Source organism: Furipterus horrens, unplaced genomic scaffold, assembly GCF_987537825.1.
Source record: "Furipterus horrens unplaced genomic scaffold, mFurHor1.1.pri manual_scaffold_8, whole genome shotgun sequence".
In the NCBI taxonomy this organism is placed as follows: Eukaryota; Metazoa; Chordata; class Mammalia; order Chiroptera; family Furipteridae; genus Furipterus; species Furipterus horrens.
The window spans coordinates 95,728,107-95,749,904 of record NW_028327178.1 but is presented as its reverse complement, the minus strand read 5'-3'; positions in this window follow the sequence as shown (position 1 = coordinate 95,749,904).

Sequence of the window (21,798 nt, the reverse complement as noted above, 5' to 3'; positions counted from 1 at the left end):
ATGTAGGATGCATGTAGACTCTTTCAAATATCACTGACCTGTCACTCTCGAGCTGGAGTAGAAGACAGTCTATTGCCTTGAGCAACTTCAGCTGGGAGACACATTTTATCCCTTTCTATCAAGAGACTATTAGAAAGTTAAATGGTTTTCTTCAGAGCTGCTTAAGAAAATTTACTGTTAGGAATCTAGATATGCCTACATTAAAATTTTTTTATATTTTAAATTGATACATTTATTGCATTTCCTCATTTACATTTTAACTTTCTGTTTTAAATTGATAGTTTGCTTCTATTTCCACCCTCTCCCCTTTTGTAGTTGTTCCAGTATAGTTCCATTTCAGGGTTGTGTAGCCTAAGAAGTTGGAAACTCCACAGGCAACAATTCTAATGTACAGTTGTAGAATTCTGACATTTAGCAAAATGTACATATCAGACATCTAGTCAAACCAGATGACTGATTAATTACCTTATGATTCATTCTATATCACTTCTTACCTAGGAAATAAAAGACTAGCTATTTCTGAAATGGGGAATGACTTAGATAATAAGGGTATATCATACAAGGCAGAGAAGGAAAACTCTGACTCCAAAAAACCTCCGCTGCCTTGCGGCATACCTCTTCAGGGGAAAGGCTAAGGGAGTAAACCCCGACAGAAAATCCGGAGCCGGAGTCCCTAAGGCGGTTTGACGTTGTAGTCAACACCGGCAACTCCTGCGGCGCACCTGAAGCCAAGCTGTATTGACTCCGTCTTTCCCTTGGACCCTTCAGCTGCGAAGAGAGGGGGGGTCTGCTGCATGGGCAACAGCAGACCCTCCATATCACCCTGCCCAGGCTCTGTAGCTTCAGCTTCACTGGAGAGGACACTCCAGCGTCATCGCAAGATGTCGATTCAACACGGGAGGAGACAGATACCGTGTCACTCCCGAGTCGGGCTGCACAACCATTCTCGGCGGTGCAGATAGACTCTTAAGAAGCTACACCATCATCTCTCGAGACGGACGGCTGCCGACGATTTGTTGATTACCAGCCTTTTTGGCTTTAGTTATGACCTGAAGATAAACAAACTTTAGGATAAGGTTAAAGGGAAAAGGTTGACCTCGAGCTGGGCAGAGCTTTGGCTCTTCTGATGAGCATATAGTAGCCTCCCCCACCCATTTCTAGATCAGAGCTGACCTCTGAGGCCAGGCGCAAGGGCAACTACTGACAAATCGTCGGTCAGTCTGCCTGCTGCCCTGTCAATCTGTGTGCCCATCAACCTCTTATACACCACGGGGCCTTGGTCATTGACCTGCTGGAGCCAGACAGTCTGTGGCACAAGCATTTATCATCCTACCTACAGAGCCAGCTCATCATCTGTGAATGTGCTGGGTCCTTCCTGTCCTGGTGCACACTGTCCCTTGGGTGTGTGTAGACATCTTCCAGAAAGAACATGATAACTTTTCTCCTGTAGTCCCGCACAAGAAGTAAGATCAATTCTGGGCATCACATTAGAAGTGAAGCAGCAAGACACTAGAGCAGGCAACCAGAAGAGCAAGAAACCCTAAATCTATATCCATCAAGGAAATCATGAAAGACACTAATGATGTCTGACCCAGAGAAGAGAAGGTTTAGGAACGTCAGCATGCATTCCTTCCTAGGCAGGCAGATAAGAATGAGATGGCAAATTTTAGGTGTGAACTTGACTAAGCTAAGGAATGCCCAGAGTGCTGATAAAACATTAATCCTCAGTGTGTCTGTGAGGGTGTTCCCATAAGAGATTAGAATTTGAAGAAGATCATCTTCACCAATGAAAATGGGCATCATCCAATCCATTAAGGCCTGAATAAAAGAAAAAGAACGAACTTGTTCTCTGCTTAAACTGGGATATCCATCCACTGCCCACAGACATTGGTGCTCCTAGTTTCCAGGCCTTCAGGCTTGTACTAAAGTGCACCACTGGCTTCCACCAGCTTGCAGATGGTCAACTGTGAGACTTCTTGGCCTCTGTATTAGTTCTGTTTCTCTGGAGAATCAATAAGTGAGAAAAGCTTAGCACTATCAAGAAACTTAAAGAAAGCTAATGTAACAAGAGCGTAGTGAGTAAAGGCAAGAGTGAGTCAGGACGAGGTTGAGAGATGAACAGGTACTGAATGGTGCAGGGCAGTAGGAAGGAGTTTGGGTTTTAATCTAAGTGTAATGAAAAACTATGGAATGTTCTTCACAAGTATGGATAATGTAATTTCTTTAAAGAGGACCACTTCTGCTATATAGCAAATGGGTTAGAAGTGAATAAGAGAAGTGGGCAATCTAGGCTCGAAGCTGCTATAGTCATCGGATGTAACTGTTATCAAATACTTGAAGGTCATGTGGAAGAAAAAATGGACTTATAAGAAGTTAACACACAATTAATGGACTTCTTCCAGTGGTAATAAGCACGCTATCCCTGGAGGTTGTATCAGTTAGCTATTGCTGTGTAATAAATCATTTCTAAACCAAGTGGCTTAAAACAACCACAATGTATTATTTCTCATGAGTCTGTGGGTTGACTGGGTGGTTCTGTTCATCTAGGCTGGGCTGGGCTGGGTTGATCTTAACTGGGCCCATTCCCTCCACGTGTGTGTCCTCAGCCTGTAGGTTTACTGAAGCATGGCTAGTCTGAGATGACCTTGTTTGGGGCAACTCACCTCTCTGCTTCATGTGGTCTCATATCCTCCAGCAGGCTAGTGTGGGCTTTTTTATTTTTTTTCTAGATCATTCATTTTAATTGCTTTCCACATTCACTTTATAAATAAGTCACAAATTTTCCATTTACTGGTACAAACTACCACAATGAGCCTTCTTGTTCATGTCCTCTTATTCCCACTGAGCAGTTTTACCATGTGACACCAGAATCATATAGGGTATGCCCACACTGAATGTTACTCAAGTTTCCAAACTTTTTTCCAAGTGTTTACATGGATATAATGTATAAGACTAATGGAATCTTCTCAATCTGTTAAATGTGAAATGATAGTTTATTGTTACTTAAGTTGCATTTTTCTGATTACCAGTGGGGTTGAGAAACCTTTAGTGTTTTCTATTTTATTTTGTGTTTTTTTATTTTTCAATTACAGTTTTCTGTCAATGTTATTTTGTATTGGTTTCAGGGCTTATTCTTAAGGTGGTCACAGGAAAACAATACAGAAGTAAAAAGTCACATGTCCTCCTTCACGTTTCTGCTTACATCAAGTTTGCTAACATCTTATTGTCTCAAGCAAGTCCAATGGCTAAGCCCAGAGACAGAGGGGAGAAAACTGTAAAGTTGGAGACCAAAAGAACATTGATACAGGGAGGCTATTAATTAGGGCCACCAATACAATCAAACTTCAGATGTGTTGAAAGAGAAGCTAAATGACCATTTATGAGTTTAAAATTTGTAGTGCAGACTAGAATGGATGATCTTTATAAAGTCTCATCACACTCTCCAATTTTAGATAGAAAAGCAAACAGGGCACCAAACATGAGAAGCGGCATGGACAAGAGGCATGTCAGAACCTATGTTCCATGATGATGCAGGAATCTTTTGTGGTGTATTTCCAGGATCAGGGAGCTGAAGGAGTTTCTCACAAAGAACTGGGCCCAATTCCTCCCTGAGGAAGTAACCGTCCAGACTCTGGCTGCTCATGTCTCTTTCCCTGCGAGCTACTGTCTCCATTTCTCTGACAACATCAGTCTGCAAGAACATCCATGGGGCTCATGGTGTTGGATTCATCGACACTCAAGCTGCTAGATCACCTTACAACTTGGAAATTATCTGAGAAAAAAGCTGCCTACAGTAAGCACTCTACTCAAGACTTGAAACTCATTTCTAAATAAAGATTAACTTCATGTAGACAGGGTAATGATTTCGGCCTTACTGAAGCTGACTTAAACAAAGAGAAATAAACTCACTCACACACATATCCACATAAAAGATTAAGAATTCAGTTTTTAAAAGGCCAGGAATATGGAAAATATAAAATAAAACCATCCACAACTGTAACTGCAGAGAAAGTCTGCATCTTGCTAACAACTGCAGACTATAAAAATTCCAAGATTTTGTGGTCTGGTTGAAGGCAAGACTATTTCCAGAGCTTCATGTAGAGACACAGACACCCACACAATCATACACTCATAAAACATATACAGGCAGTTACAAATTCACATATACAGTAACACCATACAAGATATATGCACACACACAAATCTATGTGTTGGCACTCAGGCTTCCTTGCACAATGATACATTCATCCCTTTGTTTTCACAAACACACTCATAAAGAATCAGAACCCCCTACCCAGACATCACCATGGTAAAAATATATGAATACAAAAAATTGTATTCAGAAACATGAATGCAAGAGGCAGAGTCACATGGAAGAATACACAGAAAAGATCAAACACATATCCTTCGCTAACATACTATGGGGTGAACAAAACACAAGAGACACACACGTGCTACAGGTGCTTACTTGCATGTAAACACACATGCACATGCACATGCATGCCCACACACCTGGGCACTCTACAAGCCCATGAATGACCCCCTGATCCCTACCCGCCTTTCCAACTTAATTGAGTACCACTCTCCCTTCTTCTTCTGCCAGCTCTCCTTCCACTCCTAAGTTCTGTCCTCTTCAGTGCCTTTGCATATTCTGTTCCCCCAGCTCATTATACACGAACTCTTTCTCATCAGGCTTTAGGTTCAATATCACCTCCTCTGTGGGAACTTCCTCACTACTGCATCATGTAGACAGGTCCTTAGTTACTCCATCATACAACTGGTTGAGGTCCTGATAGCACTTAGAGCAATTTTGGAATTATACTTACTTTGTGTGATTATTCATTCTGTTTCTCTTACTAGACTACAAGAACCATGTCAGTTTAACTCATTGTTTATATCCTGAGTCTAACACAGTACCTGGCAAACACTTGGCACTCATTAAGTTTAGCTGTTGAATACACAATTGCTTGGAAGGAAACTGGTCAATATGTTTTTAAGCTAACTACGATGGGGAAATTCTGGGAAATAGTATTTTTACCCTAAGAGCAAATGATCTGTGGCATTTATGAGGGGAGACCCAAAAAACCTGAAATTATCTTCTGGTGGGTAGGCCCCTTGTAGTACAGGCTTCCCCACTAGGTGAGTGTTCTAGGAACTGATCTGTATCAGTGTACCAGCTGGCGTTGTTGTGAGAGGCTGCATTTGGCTTCAGTGAATTTTTTTTTTAAACTCAATATGTCAGCCCATTTCATGATGACTGATTTACAAGCACACCTACCCACATCTCTCTGAGTATTCAACAGTTCTAGACCAAAAACAGCATGACCCCATGCCCAACCCTCCCTATTCACCTGATCTCAACCCGAGCAATGTTTTCCTGGTGTAAAAGAGGTGAAACAAAAAACCAGCAGAAGCACCAAAAGGCATCAAAATCAACAAATCCAAAAACTGTTTTTGAACCATAGAAAAAAACATCTCAATAGGTGTATTGCATCAAATGAAGAATACTCTGAAGAGGGCTGAAATTTAAATGTGTAAAAATAAATACACAATTTTTTATAAATTCTGGGTATTGTCCTCCCTTGTATATACCAATGCCTGATAGTCCTCGATTGGGCACTCTTCCTAGAACATCTGGTCTGCTATGAAAAAAAGGCAGAGTAACTTTTCAGGGTTCTGGGGAGAAGCCCTTAATCACATTAATGCAGGTACCAGCAGCTTGAAGTCAGTGAGAGCACATGGAAAGGCTTAGAATGGGACAGAACCAAGAGTTCTGCTACCAGCCTCCAAAGTGGATAATCTTAACTACTGGGAGCCAACAGACAGCTGGTCTGTGGGAAAGGAGACCCTGCTGGTGGCTGTGGATAGAAGTGGGAACCAGGAAAAAACAATTAATTCCTAAGCTGGCAATACTGCCCACTGATAAAGAGACCTAGGATGTCTGAGGTTATGGCAGTGACCAGGCTAAATAGATGAGGCCACTATGGTTGGTCTTTTTAGCTAGTGATGGCTCATAGCAAATCAATTTCAAGAGAGGGGAGATGAGTGCTACCAGAGATATGACATCTCATACTTGGAAAGTCCCAGGTCCTTTTGAGTATAAAACTCTCCATCTGCAGGATGGGAAATCCTGTGGTTGGGACAACTCTAAGCCTTGGAAATACATGTGCAAAGCAAGAGTCATCTGGGGTGGAAAATGTAACCGACTCAGCTGGTCTTCTGGAGACACATGATGTACTTCACAGTAAACAGGGAGCAGGCAGCTGTATCTGCTGCCTCTTTGTTCACCGGGCCGTTTCCACTGCACCCCCTGTCCCCAAGCCTGGTGTGATGCCAAGTATAAAGTCAGTTTTTCTAACAGAAATAGAAATCAGGTCACAATCATTTTACTACGGGTGCCAGTCATCACCAGAGACAAAGACTATGTCACATACCCAGATGGTGCTGGGTTTACAAGCTGAACTATTAAAGTGCCAAATTCCCAATGAGATCATGTGTGGGGAGAACAGTTCACTTAAGAAAGGTTCCCCTGCCTATTTTGTCATGTGTAAGAACAAGGCATTGCCATACAATTATTGAATTCCCTTACAAAAGCTCACATAATCAACTCATGAAATCCAGCTCTGGGGCAAGGAGAGTCCTTCTGGAGAACCTATGAACAATAAAATGTATGCCTCATGGCTGGATACCTGTGTGCTATGATTCAGTTTCTACCACCAGAAACACCTTGATATCCCTATAAAGTTCTCATCAATGGGTGCTCTCAGTCAGCAGTTCTCCAAGAGTGGTGTCTAGACCAGCAGCATTAGAATCAGCATCACAGATGCAAAATTGAGCAGACCACCTCATGTCTACTACCTTAGTCAATGCAGGCTGCTATGATAGAATACTGTAGAGTGGCTGGCTTAAATGACAAAAATTTAGTTCTTACAGTTCAGGAGGCTTGGAAGTTTAAAATTGAGGCATCCACACATCTGGTGTCTGGTGAGAGCTCTCTTCCTGGTTTGCAAGTGGCCATCTTCTCCTTGTGTTTTGATGTCATGGAGAACAGAGAAAGAAGCGAGGGAGAGAAAGCTGTCTAGTCTCTTATTCTAAGAGCACTAATCTCGTTCATGAGGGTTCTAGTCTCATGACCTAATTATTAGCTAAAGGTCCCATTTCTAAATATCATCACATTGGAATTTCAACATATGAATTGTGGAGAGACACAAACATAACACCTACTGAATCTGAAACTTTAGGAGTGGGGTCCGAACACCTTTCTTGTAATAAACCCTCAAGGTAATTGTCTCGCACGTTCGAGTTGTAGAAACACTGCTCTAGATGGCAGGCAAAATTCTCCACCTCCCACCTCCTCATTTCTCTGTCACACTCCCTATAGTGCTGTTGCCCTGGGAAAACCAGGCAATCAGGACCTGTCAAACTTCTAAGGATATTGCATTCAAAATTATATGAGTCAGATGGGTTTAATTATAACGGAAAAAATGTTGGCAATGGGTCTGGGGATAAAAGCTGCCCCTCCCCAGACACACAATTGAGTGTCCCCTGGGCTATATTTACCAGGGAAAGATCTCAGCCTTTTAAAGCTGAGGAGTGCCCTCCCCTCAACCACCTGAAGCTCTTGACTTAGAGATAACTTTATTTTAAATAAATGTTTAATACAGAATAACACACCTATAGAAATGTGTACAGATAAAATAACTTGCCGTACACCCATGTAATCACTATGCAAATCAAGAAACAGAATATAGCTTCTGTAATAATTAACAACCATTTTACATCTTTCACCAACAGTTAGTTTGACCCATTTTAATATTTCATACGAAAGAAAGCACTCAGTATGTACCCCTTCGTGTCTGCCTTCTCTCACACAGCATTGTAACTGAGAAATTTATTGAAAATAGCAGGAGTATGAGGGTTTCCAATACTCTGCATCTTCATCAGCACTTGGTATTGTCTGTCTCATTTTAGCCATTCTGGTGGGAGTCTGTAGATATCTTACAGTGGTTTTAGTTTGCATTTTATTAATGCATAGTGAGGTTAAACACCTTTTAATATGCTTATTGGCTACTTGGATATCCTCTCCTGTGACAGACTTGTTCAGTTTAATGCTGACTTCCTATTGGGTTGCGTGTTTTTGTATTTTTTTTCTCACTGATTTGTAGAATGCTTTCAATACTCTGGCTAAGAGTCCCTGTAGAACATGTGTATTTTAAATATTTTCCACCCTATTGCTTGCATTTTTATACTCTCGAGGGTCCATTTTGATAAACACAAGTTCTAAATTTTAATGAAGATCAATTTAACAATCTTCCTTACTATGGGTCATGTTGTATCTTCCTTAAGAAATATTGACTGGCCCTAAGGTCATGAAAATACTTTTGAGTTCATCTTTTAAAAGTTTCATTGTTTTCACCTTCTAGAGCTATAGTGCCTCTGGGATTGATTTTTGTGTAGTATGTGTGATACAACTCCAGATCCATTTTTCCATGTAAATATTCAATTGGCCCAGAATAATTTATTAAAGGTGCATCCTTTCTGCACTGCAATGCAGTGTCACAACTGTCATCAATCAAGTGGACAAATATGTTTGGACCTGTTTCTGGCTATCTATTTGTTCCATACCCATTTTGTCTTATGCCAATGCCACACTGTCTTAGTTACTATAGCTTAAAAATAATTCTTGATACCGAGAGTGTAAGTCTCCCAACCTTGCTCCTTTCAAAATTATCTTGGCAATTCTGGGCAGTTTATGTTTCAAAATAGATAATACAATCAGTTGGTCTTTCCCACATATATACACACATATGCATACACACACACACAACCTGTAGACATGATGTTTTTAATGGGATTGAACTAAACCCATGGATGATTTGAAAAGAATTGAATCTTTCTATGTATAAACATGTTATATCCCTCAACTTATTTGCTTCTTTTAAAATTCTTCTCAAATTATTTTACAGTTTTATGTGCACAGATCTTGTACAACTTTTAATTCATTTTCATTTTCATTTTCAGGTATTTGAATGTTTTGATATCATTGTAAACTATAATATTTTATTTCTTTTATTTTCTTTTTGTTTGTTCATAATAATAGAAATATAACTGATTTTTAACATTAATTTTTAATTCGGTGGTCAGGCAAAATTCACTTTTTTTAGTATATCTGCACATCGTTTGAAAGTTCTACATATGCATTCAGGTCATCAACAAATAATAGTTTTACTTGACTTATTGCATTGGATAGAATCTCCAATACAACCTTAACTAGAAGTAGAAGAATGGCCATCCTCAGTTCATTACAAAATTCAGGGAGAAAACTTCCAACATATTGCCACTAAGTATTATATGATGTTTGCTGTTGGATTTTTGTATTATTATTTTTCAGATTTTGTAAATTCCCTTTTATCTTACATTGCTGAGAGTTTTCATAATGATTAGGAGTTGAACTTTTCAGATGCTTTTACTAAATCTTGAAATTATTAAATATATATTCTCTTTTATGCCATTAAATGATAAATACTATGACTTTTAAAAAATATTAAACCAACCTTGCATTCCTGAAATAAATAAAACTTTGTCTAGGTGTATTATTCTCTTCTAACATTACTTGTTTTGATTTATTTATATTCTGTTTAGAATTTTTTAACCTGCTAGAAAATTGGCCCAAAGTTCCCCTTTTGTATAACATTCTTACCAGAGTTTACTAACCTCATAGTATCCTTACTTTTCTATTTCTATTTTTGGAAGTGTTTGTATAGTATTGGTATTATTTCTCCCATAAATGTTTTTAAAATTTCACAGGTAAACTAATCATCACTTGAAGATTTTGTATGTGTATGTTGGAAGATTGTTTATTAGCAGTTTAAATATCTTTAGCAACATGTAACTATTCAGATAGTCACTTTCTTATTAAGTCAATTTGATAAATTATGCTTTACTTGGAATTTTCATAAAATGTATTAGTATAAAGTTATAATTATATTCTTTATATTAATATGCTCTATAATAGTAACTTTTTCCTGTTATAGAATTGTAATTTGTACCTTCTCTAATCCTTGTCTGAGAGATTTGACCATTTTATTTATCTTTCAGAGAATCAACTTTCTAAAATGTTCTCTATTGTATATTTATTTTCTCCATTGCATATTCTTTGGGTTTAATTTGTTCTTTTTCCAACTAGAAAGATACTAGAATCGTGAATTTCCAGCTTTTCTTCTTTCCTCATATATGGATAAAGGACTATAAATTTTCTGCTACAACAACTTTAGCGGCATTCCAAATATTTTTATGTCTTATTTTTATTATCATTCATTCCAAAGTAATATCTAATTTTCACTATAATTTATTCCTTCATTTGTAGATTATTTAGCAATCAATTGTTTAACTTTCATATATTTGAGCATTTCAAATTTTTTTTCTGTTACTTATTTCTGGCTCCGTTCCACTCTGGTAAGAGGGTATGTGCTAAATAGTTTTAATGTTCTAAATTGGGTGAAACATGATTTCTGTCTCAGAATATAATCAACTTTACTTAATAATCCATGTGTGATATTAGAAAGTATTCTGTTAATTTTTAATTCAATTAAGTCAGCTAGGTTTCATCAATTAAGTAAATTAGGCTAATTTATGTAAATTAGGTCAAGTATATTAACTAGATTTTCTTTGTCCTTACTGATTTTTTTATCTGTTTGTTCTTCTCTCACCTCTGAGAAAATTATATTCAGGTTACCCATTATGATTGTGGGTTTATCTATTTGAAATGTTTTGAAACTATGTCAGTTAAGTATAAATTTAGAGTTGTTATACGTGGTAAATTGATCCTTCCATCATTAGAAACTGCCTATCTATATCTCTGGCAGTACTTCTTTTCTTAAAAGTAGGGTTTGTCTCCTATCAGGACAATTATTTCAGCTATTTTTTGCTTAGTAATTGCACCTTTTTGCTTTCAAATTTTATGTGCCCTTATATTTAAAGTAAATACTTTATAAGCAGTATATGCTTTTATGAAAAAAATTACTTTTACATGCAGAATTTAGCCACATACACTTCGTAATGATAGATTTGGGCTTAAATCCAGCATTTTACTATTTCTCTTCAATTTTTACATCTGTCCTATATTCATTTATTTTTCCGTCCTTGCCTTCTTTGGGATTAATCAACTATGTTTTTATTATTTTATTTTTTTCTCAATTACATTTTTAGCTATACATTCCTTTACTCCTCTTTCACAAGCTACTCTCAAAATTACACACCCTTGAATTATTAGTTTTACAGAAGTTAGTGCTTTTACCACTTCCCAGATAGCGCGAGACTCCATGAGACTCCAAGAGCACTTCAATTCTATTTATATTGCTTGTCTCCTTTAGTTTTAATGTTGCAATGACAAAACATTATTACCATTTTTTGCACAGTCAATATTAATTTTGATGTACCTTCATATTTACCCCTCCTGTGGCTCTTATTCTTTCATAAGTTTCACATTTTCACCCAGGATCAATTTCCTTCTGCCTAAAGAACATCTATCTTTTATCATTTTTCTTTTAGTACAAGTCTACTGGTACAAATTATCTCAGGTTTTATTTATGTGAAAATGTATTTATTTCACTTTTAACTCTTAAAGGATATTTTTCTGGGTGTAGAATTCTAAGTTGGCCTTATTTTCTGGATATTTTAAAATCATTGTTCCATTGCATTCTGACCTGCATAATTTCTGTTAAGAAGTCTGTTCTGAATATTTTTACACCTTTGAAGGTAATATGCCTTTTTTCTTTGGTTGTGTATAAAGTTATTTTATCTTTAGTTTTTCTTTTTGCCAGTTTTACTGTGATGAACCAAGTGTGGTTTCTCTGGGTTCATCTTCTTGGTCAATTGCAGATGGTGCCTTGCATCATATTTGGAAAAATGTTTGACTATTAATCTCTTCAAATGTTGCTTCTGTTCCATCTTCTTTCCTCTCATCTTCTGGAATTCCAATTAAACATATGCATTCACCATGTCTCATATAACTCACACTTCTCTATATTTTCCATCTTTAGTAAATTACTTCACATTTCCAAGATTTCAGCATTTGGAAAGAGGAATATTAATAGCCTCTCAGCGTTACGTGTTTTTTTAAATAAAGCTTACGTAAAGTGTCCATCCAGTATTTGTTAGACAAAAGCCATTCTGTAAATACTAAGTCTCTTTACCTTTTAACACTGGCATCTTATTGCTTAATAATGCTGATGACAATGGTAATTAGACTTCAGCAAGCTTTTACTATAAGAGAGGCAGGAGTTAAAGGCTTTGACACATATTATTTCAATTTTATTTACGGAAACCCTGTGAACTAGCATTATTATATTTATGCGAGAGGTGAGAAGACTGAGGCACAGAGAAATAAAAGAACTTGCTCAGCTAGGAGGTGCTGACTCAGGCTCTGTCGTGAGGCTGCAGCCACACTGTCATCCCCAACTCCATCACCTAAAAGATAGATTTGAATTGATCCTAAAAATATTTAGTTGAACCACATGAAACTGAAAAATTTTGGCCTACAAAAATCTCACTTTCATATGGTTCAACCTAATAATTTATGCTTCCCAGACTTCATGACTGAGATGATACAGAAAAATCCAACAGAGAGGATTTCAATCTTATTAAAGCAAAAGATTTTTTTTATTGCTATTCACCTCCTTGATGTGGTAAGAACTATGGGGGCAAGGCCAGAACTCAAGAAGGCAACATCTGGATGGAACAGGAGGGATCAATTTTTCTGTGGTCTTATGATAAATTAGCAAATGGGACCTCAAGAGTCAGGGACCAAAAAAGACTCCTCTTCCTCAGTCACCCCCACTGCTCTCTCTCCTCTCCCCTTCTTCTCTCTCCAGTGTCCTGTCCCAATTCACCTCTTTGGAGTCTGGTTTGTGTCCTCCAGGGACCTAGAGGAGTCATGTTGCATTATCTGGAATTCCCTGGAATTCCCCAGAACTTTTTCTGGTTTTCATAATATCTTCATTTTATAATTAGCATTGTGGCTATTTCAGGATTCAAAAGAGAGAGTGATCACTGAGTAGAGCCTTTAACTGGAGAGACCTGGCCCTCATGGGGACAGTCCATGGTCTAAGGAGGAAGCCTCAAGGTTGGAGCCATCATAGAAATGGGAATAACCTAAATGTCCACCAATAGGGGAGGAGTTAAATAAACAAAGCTACGTTCTACAGTGGGATGTTATGCAGCATTTAAAAGAAGTGAATTGGGTCATGGGTACTTGCATGGAAAAAACTTCAAAACATCTTGTGAAGTGAAAAAAAAATACATTTTAGGTCAATATGTACTGTGGAGTGTGTGTGTGTGTGTGAATGTATAGAAAGAAAAAACACACTCAAACAATGGCTGGTCATTTCTGGGCAGGGAAGGTATGGGAGAGGAGGGTCAAGGGGAAGACTTTGATAGTAATTGTAACGTTTAATTTGTTTAATGAGACTATATTCATGTTTCCTTGTGGAATTAAAAATAAACAATTTTTAAACTCATAACACATTTTTTTTTTTTTTTTGCAACAGACTTATACCTAAAATTGAGAACTCTCCCCATTTGGTTTTGCCAGAAGCAAACTCTGAGATAAGAAGTCAAGCGCAGTTGTTTTCCGTAGGAGGCGATCCCAGGAAACATCAATAGAAGAGTGGAGAAGCGAGACAGAGAACGGAAAGTAATCAGTCAAGTGTGTGCTGTCAAGCGAGTTATCACACGGGCAATTGGGGTGTCATCTGCTGAGAAACACATCCCTCCGAGTCATCTCACCTGAGGGGCGGGGAGCTGGGGTACTGATGCACCAAATTCCTTCACTCATCGTTGGAGGCAGTGCCTGAGGGACATTAACTTCCTGGCACCTCCACCGTTGGGCCGGTGGTCCCTGATAGCCAGAGAAACCCTTTCAGGAAAGAAATGAAGTGACTGGCATTGGGAGCCTGGGTTGCCGTGCACGTGGTGAGAATGAGGAGCTTTGAACAAGACACCAACAACAGTGGCAAGAGCTGTATCCTCATCCCACTGTGACTCAGCATTGTCCAGGCAGCCTCTGAGGTCGTCTCTGGGTATCTGAGCTGGCTGTCACCTTTCAGGCATCTCTGAGGGAGGTTCCCAACGCTCCTTACGGGTAGAACTGCACAAGGGCATTCTCTCTCTGAAAACCCAGCCAGCCAACCTCGCTGACTCTCATAGGAAGCCCCATGTCTCAGCTTCCCATACAGGAAATGAGAAAAGACACAAACATAACAACCCTTTCTTCTTCAGGCTTTGGATACAGATGAATCTGATAACAAAACCAATAAATCCTACATGCAACTTCCTACAACCTTCAGCCATCCACGTGACCATAGAAGGTGGTAAAAAAAAACTACATTCAAACCAAACTTTCCCTCGTCATATAACAGGGACAAGTTACTGTCCCTCTCTAAGCCTCATCTGTGAAATTTATGAAATGGGGACATTCACTTCCTAGGCTCATGGATATGCATGTACGTTCTTTAAAAGGACACGTAAAGCCCTGAGCACAATCCTTGGCACATCATTACTATTCAACCAAGAGCCGCTGGCCCAGAAACTAAAGTCTCAAAAATGTATTTCACACCTGCTGTATTCTGAACTTCGCTCTTGGAGCTGTGCGAAAGAAACAAAGAGAAAGCCTCAGCTCTGTGCAAGCAGCAGTAACGCGTCCTCATGAATCACCGGGTTCTGAGTCTTCAGACAGGAAATCAGGTCCCCTGGGGTTCGGAGAGACTGCAGTCAGGAATGCAGAGGTGACGTCCAAAGGAGAAACTGCTTCGGAGAGGGGACAGTCTGTGACCCCGTGGCTTTGGGCAGCAGGAAAGGGTCCTCCTATCCCCTCCCATGCCCAGCCCAACTAATCTGAGTGCAGCAAACCTGCTTCTATTGTCCAGCCCTGCTCTGATTTAAATTTCAAACAGCCCACAGTTTTATTCTCTCCTGACCAACCCTGAAAGCTAACCATTATGGATTTTACAGGCCTCGGAGCCCTAGGCTCACACACTTGATTTGCACAATCTTTGCATAAGGAAAGAGGCAGTCGATGCAAACTGAATTAATTGTAATTGACCATAATATGCTTACAGAAATGCCAAGGAGTTTTCATTAGTAGATAAACCCCAAAGTACCTCGGAGGATTTACACGTGCAGGAACACACTGCCTGGTCACAGTTAATTACCAGACCTGCCACCAAAGGTGCTTCATCAAACCCTGGTGGAGGCCTCCCAAGGGCCAGTGACCCCTCCAGGGACCAACACATCTTGACTCACTTCCTGTAAAGGGCTTTGAAGTCACTGCTTGGGTTAAGGCAGAGCCAAGTGGTCCCTGTCAGTCTCAGGGATCCAGCCTATGTGTCCTCCCAACCCCTCCCTTGGAGTTGCTAGTCCCTCCCACCCATCCCTGCCTCAGTCCCTCTCCATTAGTGATCACACTGCTAAGGTTGACATTGAACTTGGATCCTGGTTGACATAACAGACCTTCATTCAGAAACATTTTTTCAAGCAATATTTTCTAAGTGGCTCCTAAGGGACAGCCTCTCTACCAGGTCTGGGGATGCAATACAGATGTAGATTTACCGCACAGAGCCTAAAATCCCACAACAGAGTAAAAGATTAAATAACTAAGCACATGAGTGTCTACATGTGATAAGGAGAAGGGAATAAAGAAGAGGGTAATAGAAAGGAAATTGAGCCTTTTTATTAGAGAATATGGATGGAAGAGTTTTTTTTAGAGGAGGTGAAATCTAAGCTAAGACCTGAGGCATGAAAGACCCCACACAAATGAGGTATTAAGCAAGAGTGTTCCAGGCAGAAGAAATAGCATGTGCAAAGGCCCAGAGGTGGAATGCAGCTGGCATATTTTAGAGGTTCATGAGGCTGGAACATCCCAGGTGGGATTTATCAGATAATTTAACAATTAAGTTAAATTGTTAAGTTTTCAGGAATTTTGCAAACTAGTTTTTAAACGTGGCCATTATTAAACATTAAATTATATAAACTTAAAATTAAGTAAATTATATTTACATTTATTGTATCTGTATGATGGAATACTATATAAGAGTTGTTACTGTTCGCCTCTTCCCAACTCCTGTTCAAGGACATTGTTAGTAGCCTGAAATTGACCACAGTGAAGGTGTTCACACCGTGAACATGCCAAACACTACAAATCAGAGCTTGGTTTTTTGAAAAGCCTATTGTTAAATATTTACCAGCCCACCACCATACACAACAAATAAATTTCCCACCATATCTTGTAGTCTTATTACCCATAAAGTTCTTGCTAACAATCACTGAGCCTCCAGCTTCCGTCAGGTACAAAGACTGGAGGTTGTATCTCAGGGGATGCAAATGGGTCCCTCACCTGGCTCTGGTTTTCGTGGGAGAAAGGAGCAATACAAGCCTTGGGTAAGTGCCAAGCAACACCTGCTTTTGAAAGGCCCTTTCTCCTGCTCTCTCCAAGCTGGATCCTGAATTCAAAGATGTTCAGGTCTTCCCCAGCTTTCTGGTGAGGAGGACAGAGACCATCTACAAAGCAATCTATACATTCAAGGTTATTTCAATCACAATCCAGATGGCATTTTCCCCAGCAAATGGAATATAATCAGCCATAAGAGTGATGACTAGGAGACTATGTGATGATTTGAAAATATATCTATGATCAATTATGTAGGGAAGGAAAAGGCAGATCAAAAATACAATCTATTAATTAAAAATATATGTGTATATAGATATGTGTGCATATATAATATGTGTGTATGGTATATATAAATATATGCTATATTATTACATACATATAGTTTTTATATACATATATATTACATTGGAAACATAAGACTGCTAGTAGTTAGATCTCTAAGTAATAGCACTATCATTCTTTTTTTTTAATCTTTTTTTTTTCTTTCTAATTTTTTCAAGGTAAGGGATTACCTCCTAGGTTTGTGCATTGCCAGAAAGCAGGAATGTGTAGACTGATCTGGGTTGGCATCTCCTTTTCATTCATTCTGAGCAGTGTGATTGCAGGTAAATCACTAAACCTCTCTGACCCTAAGTATTGTCACCTCCACAATAGAGACAATACTGGTACCAGCCTCACACAGATAAAGCACTTAGTAAAGAGCCTGACATAGGGCACATGCTTGTGAATATTAACTCTGATGAGGAAGAAGAGGAGGAAGAATGGATAGATAGATCAAAGAGTAGATAAGGTCTTAAATCTCAGTTTAGTGCCCGATTTCCCCCATAATGATTCCACGTTCTCGGAGGATATGTATAGGAAGGAAGAAGTGGAGAGCAGACAGAAATGGCTATTCTGCCTCCCTTATTTTTAATTTATTCAAACTTGATGACAGTGGCCCCTTTCCTCTTCAGTCATAAGCTGCAGGACTTGGACCTACAGAAAAGTTCTCATCACACAGAAAAACTGACCTGAAAGCACGATGCTGACAAGGACAAGAGTGAAGAAGCAGATGCACCAGTGATCACATCGGTCACGTCTCCAAGTCCAGGTGCCCCAGAAGCTCCACTTCTGCCTCTTCCCCAGTTTTGTTTATGTGACGTAGTAAATTCCCTTCTTTTGCCTCCACTAGTTTGGGTTGGGTTTCTACCCCTGGCAACCCAATGGATGCCAACTTCCGGCTGCGGGTCATTATGTTGACAGAAGGGGTGTGGATCATTTCCTTTGGATGAGCACATTGTCCACTGAAAGACTGAAAGGACAAGGTGTTGTTGCTGGAATGAGGTCTCGGAGGCAAAACGCACAGACAGCATGGGGCCGTGTGAGACTGCACAGGTCACACGTCCATAAAGCTGGCTCACAGGGGGGACCCTTCCAATGAGATGGGAGGTCAGGAAGGAGAGATGGCGTGTGACAGAAACATTTAGGGGCGGCAGGGACGAGATTGAGATGGAGCCTCTTTTTCCCCCAAGGCCAGGTAGATTTACCTGCTGTGCATACGGGGGTTGGGTGGGAGAGGGGGCCGAAGAGAGGTAAATAGACACTGAGAGATGAAACACAAGGGGCTTCAGAAAAGCAATCAATTAGGAACACATCCTTTGCTCTGAAAATGTGCGAACTCCCTGTGAGGACAGACGGAGCAAGCAGTGAGCTGGAGCACCTCTGAGAGGCGTGCAGAGTTTGATTATCCACCTCGGCATGCCCGCCAGCTGCCAGCCTCCCGACACAACTGTTATTTGCTTGTTTCAGGGCTCCCTGGCTGTTCTCTAAAATCAAAGCTTCCCTAATAACCATATTTAACATTGAACAAGCGCTTGGTATTTCCCGAGGACTTCACAAGCAGTAATTAGTTAATAACCCAATGGAGTTGAAGAAATGGCACAGATCACAAGTCTGCAAAAACCAGCCGTTTTGTTCGTGGGGTAAGGGAAGGGTCCTAACACTGGACATCGGTGGTTGCAAGTTATATGTGTGAATGTGTGTGTGTGTGTGTGTGTGAGCATGTATAAAATGCATACACATATGTGTGACTATGTACATGTCTGGGGAGATACATGTGTGGAAGGAGCTTAAGATACAGATTCAAGCAACTTGGGTTAGGAGCCAGGTTCAGCTACCTACTGGTTGTCCAATTTTGTACAAATCAATTACCCTCTTAGTGCCATAGTTTTCTCATCTATAAAATGGGAAGAACACCTTTTCTCAAGGTTGTGAAGATTGCATGAAATCTTATTAAGTAAAAGTCCTGCCATGAAGTCAGAATCAACCTTCCATTTCTCATTCATTTCATGGCTACTTATTCAGTACCTACTATGTGGCAGGCATTGTTATAGACACTGGGGATCTAGCAGAGAGAACAAAGCCTCTGCTCTTTTGTTTATGTTCATGTAAGTAAAGACGGGTATAAAAATATAAGCAGGTCCATTTACAGTGTCAGATAGTAATAAGAATGATAAAGACAAAGTGGGTCAGGGGTCAAGGAGGAATTCTGGGAGGCAGTGAGGCTTCTATTCTGTGTAGGATGGTCTGGGAGGGCATCCTGAGGGTTCTTGAGTAAAGACCTAAGGGGGTGAAGAAGTAGCCATGTGGGAATCTTGGAGATTGTTCTTGGCAGAGGAAGGAGCAGAAGCAGAGGCCCTGGGGTGAGATTGTGCTTGGCACTTGGGAAGACAGCAGGGATCTTTCAGATGCTCTCACCTTGCAAGGTAGGGGAGTCTTCTTGGACTATAGAGTAACACAGTCCCCTCACCTGTGGGTCCAAGTCAAGTTCTCTCCACCGCAGTACTATTTTTTAGTGGCAGTAATAGAGGAACAAGGAGTAGGATAGGAGTGTGTGTCCCTATGAGGACCTTCCACTTCACTTACTATTAAGGGAAACTTATATCTTTAATGCAGCCTGCTTCTGTCTTTCTATCAATCACTCTCTTTGTGTGGATCCTTCACAGAACCTCTGAGTCTGAGTTGCACATTCAAAAACTTGGCCATATGGTAAGTGAGAGAGCCAGCCTTCAAACTGAGATGTGCAATCCAGTGGTCTCTCCTGGACACCACCTGGAATCTCTGTTATTGGCCTAAAGCCAAACGCACTGGGAAGATCCTGTAATAAGGATGGGTGGGCCAGGGGACCCTATGTCCCAGCCTCTGTCTTCACCACACCCCTCTGCCTTCAAATGACTGAACCCCTATCACCTGCTCTAAGAGTGATCCAGATTCAACCTGCTCACATCAGAGGATTATAAGAGGTAGAGAGATCTGAAAAAGATTTACACTTCAAATTAATCCTGGCAATTGGATGGAGGGTTGATAATAATGATCAAAAACTAACAGTGGGCAGGTCAGCTAAGAATACAAACTTCTGGATTCAAAATTAGGCACAAACTTGAATATTTATTTAGAATTAGAAAATAAATCAAAACAAAGTGCATTTTTAAAGTGACAGTTAACATTACAAAATCCTGGAAAATGACATATTTTTATTCATTAGCATGCTGATCCAACTCTATAATAATTCTTCCTACCTTTGGGTGGCTTCAGAATCTTTGAGCTCCTCTTCAGATGACAATGAGATTGTAATATGTTCTTCCTCTAGAGACAAAATAAAGAGAATTTAGACACTCTAAATTATTTTTATTCTGGAAGGGTAGAGTAAAACTGGTTTATTTCAGCTTCAGAGGTTCATTACTGGAAATGCCTCCTAAATTTTTAGGATTATTGACGAATTTGAGAAATCTTCTATCAGGATTACTTCATATAGGAGGTGTAAAATTTTAGGAGACTTCAAAAGTTTTAAAGTGCAGTAAGTAAATTTCAATACTATTTGGTTTGATAACACTCATGAAGCAGGGCCTTGGAAGGGCCCCGTGCAAATGAAAAACCCTGAAGTTCAAGTGTTACTAGTTTCTCAGTAAATCTACATCAGATTGGCTTACAAGGTCCTGCTTGGATGGTCCCCGGGCACCTCTTCCAGCTCATTACCTATCATGTTTCCCTTGTTCAGTCTTCCCCAGACACTCTACCTTTCTTACTTCCACCTAATATTCATGCTTTCTTCCCATCGCCTGACTTCTGCTCAGGCTGTCACCCCTGCTTGGAGTTCGCTTCCTACTACATAACTCTTTTCATTTCATTAACGCCTTCGGCTTCTCCTCTGGACTCAGTCATCATCCACTTCTGAATGTCTTTTCTCACTAGGTCAGATCCCATATTATAAGCTTGTGCCTTGTTATAGGATAGTATAATCAATCTCTTGCTCTCCAAAGAGAGTTCTAGGAGGGTTGGGACCACATCTGGTTTTGTTCCCTCAACGTGTCCCCAGTGCATAGTACACGGTCTAACCTGTGGTAGAGGCTCAGTAAATGTTTACTGATAGAGTCTGGGTGACTAAAGGAGAAGAGACATAAATTGAAATTGATCAGTGATCTTCCTCTCTCTGCAAAGAAGAAAAAGTCAAGAAAACAAAGTGTGGTTTCCCTTTGGCTCCATTTCACCTGAGTCAACTGCCTGTTGGTGAATCTCAAATATCTAGCCAGGCTCTATGAAAATATCTTCATCCTAAACCATGCCTTTTGCACTTTGAGAAACCACAGGTGTTGCTATAAATACCAGAGGAAATCAAAACTTAAAGTCTGAGGTAAAAAGAAATATGGATGAAATGATTAATAAAATACCTCAGGAAAGGACACAGATGTAGTCTAGCTTTGGGGAGAAGCTGAGGTTGGGCAGCTGTGTTTTCCAAAAAGATCCAATAACCCTTGTCCCACCTTGAGATGCCGGCCCAAACTCCACACCAGAGCATGCCTTGTTGATGCATCTTGGCCTGTCTATATGGGGAAAACACTGGCTTCCCAAAAGGCCTCTCCCTCTGGTCTATAAGTACATATTTCCACCATAAGAGGTACATTTCTTTTGATTAGTTCCTCTGCTTGTACATTTTACACCTGCCCTTCTCCAGCTCCACACAAATCCCTGCACTGGGGCCCCACCCCTTCTGACGCAGCCCCTTTTCATCTCTGAGAAATGCTGATAAGAAGAAGGACTCTAAGCCCACCAATGGGTGAGATCTGGAATTATATAGGTTACCCATAGATTTCAAAGTACGGGAGACCCAGACACCCATATATCCCCTAATTCATTTCCTCTTCTATTGAAGGATGGTTGGTGGGTTTTAGATTACATATCAACCTTGTTTCTTGTCAGGGATGGTAGCTGAGAAAAATTCTGTTAAGTCCAGGCTCAGTAAGGACAAAATCGTGTTTGATTAGCCATGTCTGCTATGATCAAGGGAAGGATGGTCATGGCATGCATGCCACATATTT